The 10,152-nt window shown below is 45.6% G+C and overlaps 1 long non-coding RNA gene across 1 annotated transcript; it reads left to right on the top strand.

Moving 5' to 3' along the window:
- The first annotated feature begins 848 nt into the window (after positions 1 to 848).
- On the top strand, positions 849 to 6,199 carry LOC311581274. Its single transcript, XR_014773727.1, has 4 exons — positions 849 to 906; positions 3,641 to 3,835; positions 4,355 to 4,420; positions 5,936 to 6,199. It is a non-coding gene; the product is annotated as an uncharacterized lncRNA (long non-coding RNA).
- The last annotated feature ends 3,953 nt before the right edge of the window (positions 6,200 to 10,152 follow it).

Genomic DNA, 10,152 nt, shown 5'->3' with positions numbered 1-10,152 from the left:
AATGATGGAGATCACCCCCGCCCTTCTCAAATCCCACAGCAGTCGGAGCTTCCTAGGCCACTGCCCAAACCGGTTGGCTTGATTGTCCTTTGGGGGAGGGGGTCTTTCCACCCCCACCAGGAAGGAAACCCCCGAAGATGAGACTGAGGTCACCCTTGTTATCTTTGTAAGGGCACCCCGCCCTCTACTGTGGCCTCAGCCACAGCTCATACCCAAGGCCCCCCACAGAGTGTCTTGCACATATTCAATATGACAAATATTTGTTTGATAAATTAATAAGAAAAAAACCATGACGCATTGATTTAAAACGTGACAGAGAAAGCATCACCCAAAATACTGCCGAGTCGCATACATTGGTTTATTCATCAGTTCCTCATAAGTTGGTTTCTCCATACCGGGCTCGGAATTTTCTTACCATCTGTCAGTGTTTTGCAGTATATTTGTTTTTCTATCCAACACAATCATCACTAACTTGACTGGGTGCTTCATATCCAATAATTTAAGAATGCCTACAATTGATGGAACCCTCTGGGAAAATAATGAGCTGTTGGTAAAAACCATATGAATTTCTGTCTGGAGCATGGTTATTACTAAAAGGCAGCTGTATGTTAGGACTCCACTTCCCTGTTCCTGCTGCGCCAGGGCAAGACTGGATAACTAAGCTCGCATCTGGGACCTGTCTCTCCTCCAAGGGCAAGTCAAGCACTCAAGACACCAATAAACATCCTCCCCTTCCTCCCCCAGCAGGAAATAAAGGATTTGAGGTTCCATTGTGGGGTCACAGATGAGAGCCTAGAACCCTGAGTTACCCCATGGAAGACAGCCTTGCCTTTTCCCTGACTGGGCATTACATGTTCAGGGGAATACACTTTAATCCCATGAAAATCCTGATTCTTACTGCAGCTGGTGATTCTTTTCAAAGTCAATCAGAAGCAAAATGTATTCCAACATGACAGGGTTTTTTAAAAAATTCATATTTAAAAGAGAGAAATCCTGGAGCAGATAAGCTGTACATCTGTGCACTTGCCCAGGGGAGGGGATACTGAGGAGAAGTAGGGCAGGCCATGGCATGGTTTAATGTGAGGCCACCTTCTTCCTGATGGATGACTCCCTGGTCCAGTGACTGACCACCCACCCAAGCAAACTAGCCTGTTTATGTTTGGAAGATAAGCCGTATAGTTCCTCCTCTTGACGAGAAGAAATTGGGTCTTCCTTCATGGACCTTTAAGTGTCATTCTCTCTTCTGAAGAAGTAGCCCTAGAGTCATTTAGACCTGATGATACCTTAATTTAATACAAGCATTGTATTAAATAAAATAAATCCCACACATCACTATGCTGTGTCCCTGATGCAGTCCTATGGGATTGGAGCAATTACCATGCTGTGTTGGCTCTGTAGATACATAAACTAATGGGACCTGGCTGAAGAGATGGCTTCAGTGGATAGGACCTCATGCCACTCTTCCAGAGGTCATAAGTTCAATCCCAGTCCTTGCATGGCCACTGACAACCATCTGTAACTCCAGTTCCAGGGCCTCTGACAGCCTCTTCTTATGTCTTCTGGCACAAGGCGTGTATGTGGTGCATAGACATACATACAGGTAAAACAACCACACACATAGAATGCAAAATAAATACGTCAACTAAGCCAGGCTGTTGCTGTGTGTGGAAGCTAGGATCTGACTCAGCTTTGTCTGGCTCTCAACCTTGTGTTCTCTCCCTCACATAACACTGTCTTCCATCCATCAATTATTCTGGACTCTGTCTTCAACCTCATTCTTTAATATAATATTTTTACGACTTCTTTGAGAGTTTCAGACATGCATACGATGTATTTTGGCCATAATCACCCCTTGCCTCCCTCCCAGCTTTATACCCACCCCCTTTTTTTTTTGTTAACCCACCAAGTCAGATTTGTGCAGCCTGTATGCTCATGGGTGTAGGGCTCTCACTGGGGCGTGCTTGATTGCCAAGGACCACACCCTTAAAGAAAACTGGCTCTCCCTCCAGAAGCCACCAATTGCCTCGACATCTTTTTTAAATTAAGGGTTCTTGCTCTGATGTTGACCTGAAAATTGCTAAAGCCGTTGAGATATGTATCTCCTCTTTCTTTTTATAAAAGCTCTACTATCACCTGAAAATTTATGTATTCCAAACCCTGGAGTGTTCTAGAAAGACTTTTAGGGTTTCTTTTCTCCCACATGTTTTGACATGATTCTTTTACTAGCAGAATTAAATTCCTCCTCTCACAAAACATGAACCTCTATGCCATTTAGACTTTTTACAGTAAAGGGCAAGGAGAATTAACTATAGATTTTGGGTAAGGGACAGCAAAGACAGTGGGGAAAAAAAATCATATCTCTGGTTTCTTCAGAAAAACCACTGCAGGCCTTTTACTGGCAGAATTTATGCTGCCTGCAGCCAAGTCTGTGTTAACTCTTGTGTTCCACATCTGACAGAGGCAGTGTCACCGTCTCAAGGGACAGAACTAAAAATCAAATCATACTGTCATGTGAAGGCACAGAAAGAGAGATCCATACAAACTCACCTGCCAAAAGGAGGTTATAAATAATATAAACAGGATACTTTTCTCAACAGACACGCACAAATGACCATTGTTTAAGAGAAAGGAGAGAGGTGTACATGCCAGAATTTTAAAAAGTAATTGATTATAGTGATGTTAAGGGTTTATTTATTTGGTGTGTGTGTGTGTGTGTGTGTGTGTGTGTGTGTGTGTGTGTGTGTGTGTAAGAGAGAGAGAGAGACAGACAGACAGACAGATAGACAGAGATCCCAGAGGACAGAAGAGGATGACAGATACTCTGGAGCTGAAGGTGTTTGAGCCACCCAACAGCGGCACTGTGAACCAAATCCCAGGCCTCTGGAAGAGCATCCAGTGCCCTTGACTAGTGTGCCACTGTTGCAGTGCCTAAACTAGCGCTTCTTACTGCTCAGAACAGAACCTTTCTACAGTAGCTGAACCTGTTGCTTTCCTGGTGATCATCTAAGATGGTGTCAATTACATCCCACTGGATAATCAATTGACAAAACTTAGAGAAGGTATTGAAGAAAATAAGGGGTTTTCCTCCCATATTAAGCTATGTGCCTATTAGTGACTGCCTCAATTAGGGTTTCCTTGCTGTGAAGAGACACCATGACCCCGGCAACTCTTATAAAAGAAAACATTTAATTGGGGCTGGCCTTCAGTTTCAGAAGTTTAATTCATTATCATCATGGTGGGAAGCATGGCAGCATGCAGGCAGACATGGTGCTGGAGAAGAAGCCGAGAGTTCTGCGTATTGATACACAGCAGAAGGAGACTGTTACACTGGGCATAGCTCGAGTGTATGAGACCTCAAAGCCCACCCCCACGGTGACACACCTACTCCAACAAGGTCACACCTCCTAATAGTGCTACTCCCTATGGCCAAGCATTCAAACACAGGAACGTATGGGGGAGGGGGGCATTCTGATTCAAACCAGCACAGCGACCAATAGACTGCAAGCACCTTGAGGTGGCCTCAACACAAGCACCAAGACCAGGGCCTGGAACACACTAGTTGCACATTAACCATTTGTTTAATGATTGAATGAATGAATGTTCTGCTGTCTAACCATCTCATCTTTCCCTTTTACAAAAGCCATTTGTTGCTGCCATCCCCTCTTATATACATGAGAGTGAGGGCGAGAGGAAGAATAAGTGTACACTAAGTCAGAACTTTCTGAACTGATGGAAACTTCCATGGATACAATCTAATTAGTACTGGATACTTGAACTATGAATAGCTGAACCAAGGAACTGAATGTGTGTGTGCAACACCAGAGATCAACATCAAGTGTTTTCACTATACTCTCCACCTTATCTTTTAAGACAGAGTTACTGAGCACAAAGCTCACTGATCATCTACACTGATTGAGCCCAGAGCTCACTAATTAGTTACACTGGTTGAACCCACAGCTCACTGATTAGCTACACTGGTTGAGCTCAGAGCTCACTGACTGACTACACTGGTTGGCAGTGATCTCGTAACTTCCTAGCTCCGCCCCTTCAGCATTAGAGTTATATATATATACAAGTACACCCAGGTTTTGTGCATATACCAGGTACCCAGACTCAGGTCCTCACATTTGTAGAACAGGCACTTTACCAACTAAGCTGGCCCACCAGGCCCTGAGTGTTAAAACTTATCTACGTTGATTCATTTTCATCAATTGCAAATATCTATCTACAACCAGTGGCTACTGCACTGGGCAGCACGAGTAGGACTTACCTCACCAAAGGACAAACATTTTGAAAGTTTGACAACGCCTTCTCCTCCTCGTCTTTGCTAAATGTCTACCGTGTTCTCCTGCAGCCCTAGGCATGGAGGTTGAGGACAGCATCCATGATAATATCGAGAAGAACTGAAGTGGGGAAGCAGGTGATGTCGAGGAGACCTTTCCTTTTATTTTTTCCAAAACACACTCTAGTGTAGCTGAGGCTAGCCTTGTGCCTGAAGATGGTCTTGAACTCCTGATCTTTCATCTATATCCCCAGCATGGGGATCTTAGGCATGCACTGTTTATGCGGTGTTAGGCATGACACGTGGGGCTCCATGCATGCTGGTCAAGCCCTCTATTGACTGAGCCACACCTCCAGCCTCTAGTGCAGTGGTTCTTAACCTTCTTAACGCTGGGAGCCTCATGTCATGGTGACCTCCAACCATAAAGTTATTTTGTTGCTACTTCATAACTGTAATGTTGCTACTGTTAGGAATTGTAAATACCTGGTTTTGTGATGGTCTTACATGAGGCCTGTAAAAGCGTCATTCAACACCCCCCTACAAATGGGTTGTGACCTACAAGTTAAGAACCACTGCTCTAGAGAATACTGACGGTTGACAAATGTCCACAGACTCCGAAATTCTTCTCTGCTGCTGTCCTAAGGAGGGTATCTATACAAAGCTTTCTATATAAAGGTATTTGCAAAGGGATTCTTGCAGCCCATAAAAAAGACCTGAGTTTGGGTCCCAGAACCCATCTTGGGAAGCTTACAACTGCCTATAACTTTAGCTCCAGGGATCCAGCGCCCTCTTCTGGTTTCCAAGGGCACCGGCACAATGTGGCGTACACACATACATACAAATAAAAGAATAAATAAGGCAAATACTTCCACCCAAAGACAATTCCAGGTAGCATGTTCTTGTCTTTTTCACCTGCCATTTTTCTGTATACTGATGGGAGACTTAACCCACTCAACTTGGCAGCAAGCATCTATCGTGTGCTACTGCTTTTCACCTCAGGGGCACCTCCCTTGAAGTCACACTGGTTTAGTAAGTGCCATAGGCATTATCTGGGACATAATCTGTAGAGAGAAGGCACTGTGTTCACTTCATCACATGGAGGGCATCTCTTTTCCAGCGTTGTCCTTTTATGAACATTTAGCACCAAAAGATTTTGGACATAAAGGCTGCCTCCCCACCCCACCCCCACACACACACTAAGAAAGGACATAAAGGCTGCCCCTTCCCCACACACACATACACACACACGCTGAGAAATCTTTTGTAGACTCTCCTCAGGAAAGAGGCAGAGAAGTCAGATGTCCTAGTCCATCAGCACTGGCTCAAAGAAAACTCCCTCACTTACAAGATGGCTGGCAGAGCTTCAAAGCAGACACATGGGGTCAAGTTCATAACTGCATGCTCTTGGCCCACTTCATGCAGGTGGTAGTTGGGGGCGACACAGAACAGCTCCTAGCCCATTTCCGGGCTCTTAGCTGAAGTATACTCTCAGTCTCCACATAAAAACTGAGATGCAACTGACCAAAAACACTGCCCTTGCCATATGCGATCTTTGGACACCTAATCTATCCCAGTTAGAGTGCTGTCCCTTTTCTCTGTGTTTCCCTTGCTGGAGTGTCCGCCAACTGTCTCTTCTTCTTGTCTTTACTGAAGGACAGAGAGAAGATCTCATGATTTCTGAGCATAAGCCTCAAGAACTTCGCCGGGAACTAGGCGATATAATGTTACAATGCAACCTACGGAAATGCATTAAGAATCAGTGAAGCAGTCCCGGAAAAAGGAGCAGTGGACACACCCAGAGGGATCCCACCGAACCCTCTCCAAACCCTCCCTCCTGTCTCCCTCCCAAACCCATTGTGCTCCCACGGTTTGTCTTTGACTGGCAAACAATGAATTCACACAAACCCAAATTGAATAACAAAGACCAAGTCAGAAACTAAATCAAAAGCTGGGACTAATTTGAAAGCCTCCTGGGGTCTGGTGGGCCAAGCTGGGTGTGACCCACAAGGCCGCCACCCAATGGGCTCCTTGCGGGGAATGAATAGCCTGCCTGCCTGATCATCTGGGCTTCAAGTCCACCACGCCTTTTCTCAGCGGAAACGCCTGTGTGTTCGCTTCTCTTTTGTGAGATGTCTTAGTGGGACTATAAATCACTCTGGATCACCATCAGGGCCTCCCAGAAGGTGTCCCCAAGCCAAATGAACCTGACAAGACCTGAAAAGACTGCCACCCATCTCCAGGTAGGGGCAGCTGTGATCCACCTTTAATCCCGGAAGTGAGTAAGAGCTAATGGCTCTATTTGCCACAAAGTCACCAAACAGTAAGGAACCTGGACGTGTGTGTTCTGGTGTCCGGGAGGTTTGGGAGTTCTCTCCTCAGAAGCAGATATAGTGAGAACCAGAGGCTGGGGTTCAAAGGTTAAAGGGTCCAGGTGTGAAGCTGAGAAGATGGCCAGGGCTCCCAGTAGCTCAGGCAAGTTACTGGTACATTAATTGAAGAAAGCCACCCAGACTTCCTGTTTTCATTTCCCACCACACCAGAGTCTGTGTGCTGTCAGCTCAAGGCAGGAGCCCTACAAGTGCTCCCAGATGCAAAGAACAGGGCATTGTGCAGGGGCCAGGAGCAGACTGCTGTCATGTGGTTCAGTCTAGAACTTTCGATGGTCTTGTTTTGGGGCTCACGGGTGTGTCTGGGTACAAGGGCAGCTTTCTACATGTGTATGTGGAGCCAGAGATCAACCTTGGATGCTGGTCTTTGGGAGCTGTCCACTCTCAGTCTTTTAAAAGGTTTCTAAAAGCATCCTTTTAGATCCGCTTAGTTGTATTTTATGTGTATGAGTGTCCTGTTTGCTTGTATGTGTATGCACCATGTGCATCCCTGGAGTTACATACAACGGAGAGTCACTCTGTGGGTGCTGAGAACTGAACCCAGGTCCTCTGCGAGAGCAGCCAGTGCTCTTAACTACTGAGCCATCTCTCCAGCCCTCACTTTTCAATTAGCCTATATGCTAGTATACCTCCTCATTATGGCATTTTTCAAACAAAATGGGTTACAGCAGTTCTTCTTTTCCCTCATGTCCTCCATCCTACCTCTCCTCCTTGTAACCTGCCCCCTGCTTTCCGTTTTCACGTGACACGTGTCCTTCTGTACCTCCCCAGGCCCTTCCTCAGCACCGCTTCCAGCTCTTTCTTTCTTGGTTTCTCCTCTACTATTCTAGTTTGATCCACCGTTAGCATCCATTTTATATACACGGACTTATCCATAACGAACTAGGATCCTCCTCTGCCCGGGACCGTGCTGATTTTTGTCTCTCTGAATTTGGGTCACCTCACTTAATATTAGATTTTCCAGATTCATCTATCTTCTTGAGGGTTTCATAATTTCACTTTTGGTAACAGCTGAGTCCGATTCCATTCTGAATTCATACCACATTTTCATTATTCATGACTCCACTGCTGGAATTCTTGGCTAGTTCCTCTTCCTTGCTACTGTAAGTAGAGCAAGAATGCACAGGGATTTGCAAGTGCCTTGGTGGCAGGATGGAAAGCCCTTTGGGAGTGGTACATCTGGGTCATATGGTGGTTTCATTTTTAATTTTTTTTTTTGAGAAGAGTCTATACTGATTCCCATAATGTCTGCACGCTCATGCCCTCCCACCAGCAGTGAACACGAGTTCCTCTTTCTCCACATCCTCCACAGCATTTGTTGTCAGGTCTCTTGCTGAGATCCAGTCTGACTGGGGTGAGGCGGTGTCCCGAAATAGCTTAAGTTTGCATGGCCCTGATGCTAGGGGTGTTGAACACTTTTAAAAATACATATTTACCATTTGTGTTTTTTTTTTCTTTTGAGAATTGTCTGCTCATTTCATTAGCACGTTTGTTGAGCAGCAGTTTGGGGGATTTTGGTTTAATTTTTGAACTTCCTTGTGAATTCTACAGTAAAGCTGGCAAAGTTTTTCTCCCATTCTGCAGGTTCTTTCTGTCCCACTCAGAGTGTCTTTTGCTGTCATGAAACTTTGGGATCCCACGCAGTCATTTGTTGATTCCTGAGACCGGTTCCCATGGGCTTGGAACTCTGTCCAGCAAGGTCTTGCCTCTAACTTTCTGTTGAAGTGCATCCCCCTTGTCACCTGCCAATTTCAGCACTGCACATTTTAAACACAGGTCTTCAATCCACTTTGAATTTATCTTTGTACAGGGTGAAAGGTATGGGTTCAATTTCTTTCCTCTGAAGGTGGATATCCAGTTTTTACAACTCCCATCTTTAAAAACAAACAAAAACAAAAACAAAAACAAAAGCAAAACCCAGAATCTCTCACTGAGACTGACCTAGGGCTCACATCACAGGCTAGATTAGGCTGGCTAGACAGCAACCTCAGGGACCCACCTGATGCTGTCTCCCCAGGACCTCGGCCTGACAGGCTTTATGTGGGTTCTGGAGCTTGAACTCATGCCCTTGTGCTTCTTGTGACCTCGCTAGCTCGCAACTCCCTGACTTTTCTACTGTTAAAAGACAGTGGTTTCCTTGAGAGGATATAGACAAGCCTGGAGAAACCCCTGGACCAGCCTCCAAAGATTCCAAGGGCAGGATGCAGGAATCAGGTTAACAGTGACCCCTTTCCCCACCAAGGAAATTGTACCATGAGTAGTACACACACACACACACACACACACACACACACACACACACACACACACACACCCCTTACGACAGATTGAGTGTATCCCCTAGGGTTCAATGTGTTCTCAAGAGGGTTGCTTATCTGTGTTAACGGGTTAGGGTTAAGAGGAGGTCATGATGTCATAGGGTGCATCTCCTTTGAAGTATACTTTTATGAGACCCTGGGCACTTTTTACAAGCAGGATCTTAGATGAGGGCCTGGCCTGAGAGCTAATTCAGTAAAGCTACTGCCTTTAAAGCTTAAGATCTGGGTTTGATCCCTCACGAACCCACATAAGGATGGCGTGCACTTGTAATCCTAATGCTGGGAGAGACAGGGAGGTCTCTCTGGTGTTGGCTAGCCAACTACTTGGCATGCTCCCCTGTCTCAACATAACAACTGAGGAATAACAGCCAGGATTATCCTCTGGCCTCCACATGCAATGCACACACTCGTGCACACACACACACACACACACACACACACACACACTCACACACACACTCACACACACACCAACAGGCATACACATATACACACCCTCACATACACACAAAGTTGGGATCCATCCACTAAGTCACAGTAGCAGGACCCCTCATCTAAGTTGAGCTTAGCTAGTGCCATTCCTTTGAATGGCCACAGCTGTGATCTAAATACACTTCTTTTCTTTACTAAGTATCCAGCCTCAAGTCTTTTGTTATAATAACAGAAAACGGACTAGTACATATCTAATGTGACCAAGACCCTCTGTGAGGGTCATATGCTTTGTCCCTTTAACGGGCCCACACCTAACACTTTAAGCAATCTTGTGATAAGCCCTGCATCTCGGGGTGAAAAGGCCACCATGCTGCAGCCCTTTCTTAGGAATGAATCATATTCATTGTTCTTTGTATACAAAGTGGATGACTCAACTCTGGCAGCCGCCTTCTTGTAAGATGGCCCTTGCCCGGCCCGGTGAGCAAAAGACTTAGTCAAATGTACTAATTCAGGTTAGGCTATAATTATCTGATCCTGTTCTCACTGTCAGAGCAGCCCTGTTAGACTGTATTAGTCCCCAGTGTTAACTCACTTCTCTCTTCACCAGAGTTACAGCCAACACAGCCTTCAAAGAACGTAGACAAGAAGCCACTGAGTTCTTGGGACTGTTTGCTACTGGGTTGAAAGCTGGCTGACAGCCCCTGTTCCCTGACAAGTACAGTACAGGAACACG

This window comes from Acomys minous (assembly GCF_964271855.1).
Source record: "Acomys minous genome assembly, chromosome: 13".
Classification (NCBI taxonomy): Eukaryota; Metazoa; Chordata; class Mammalia; order Rodentia; family Muridae; genus Acomys; species Acomys minous.
This window is presented reverse-complemented; position numbering and strand designations above follow the sequence as displayed.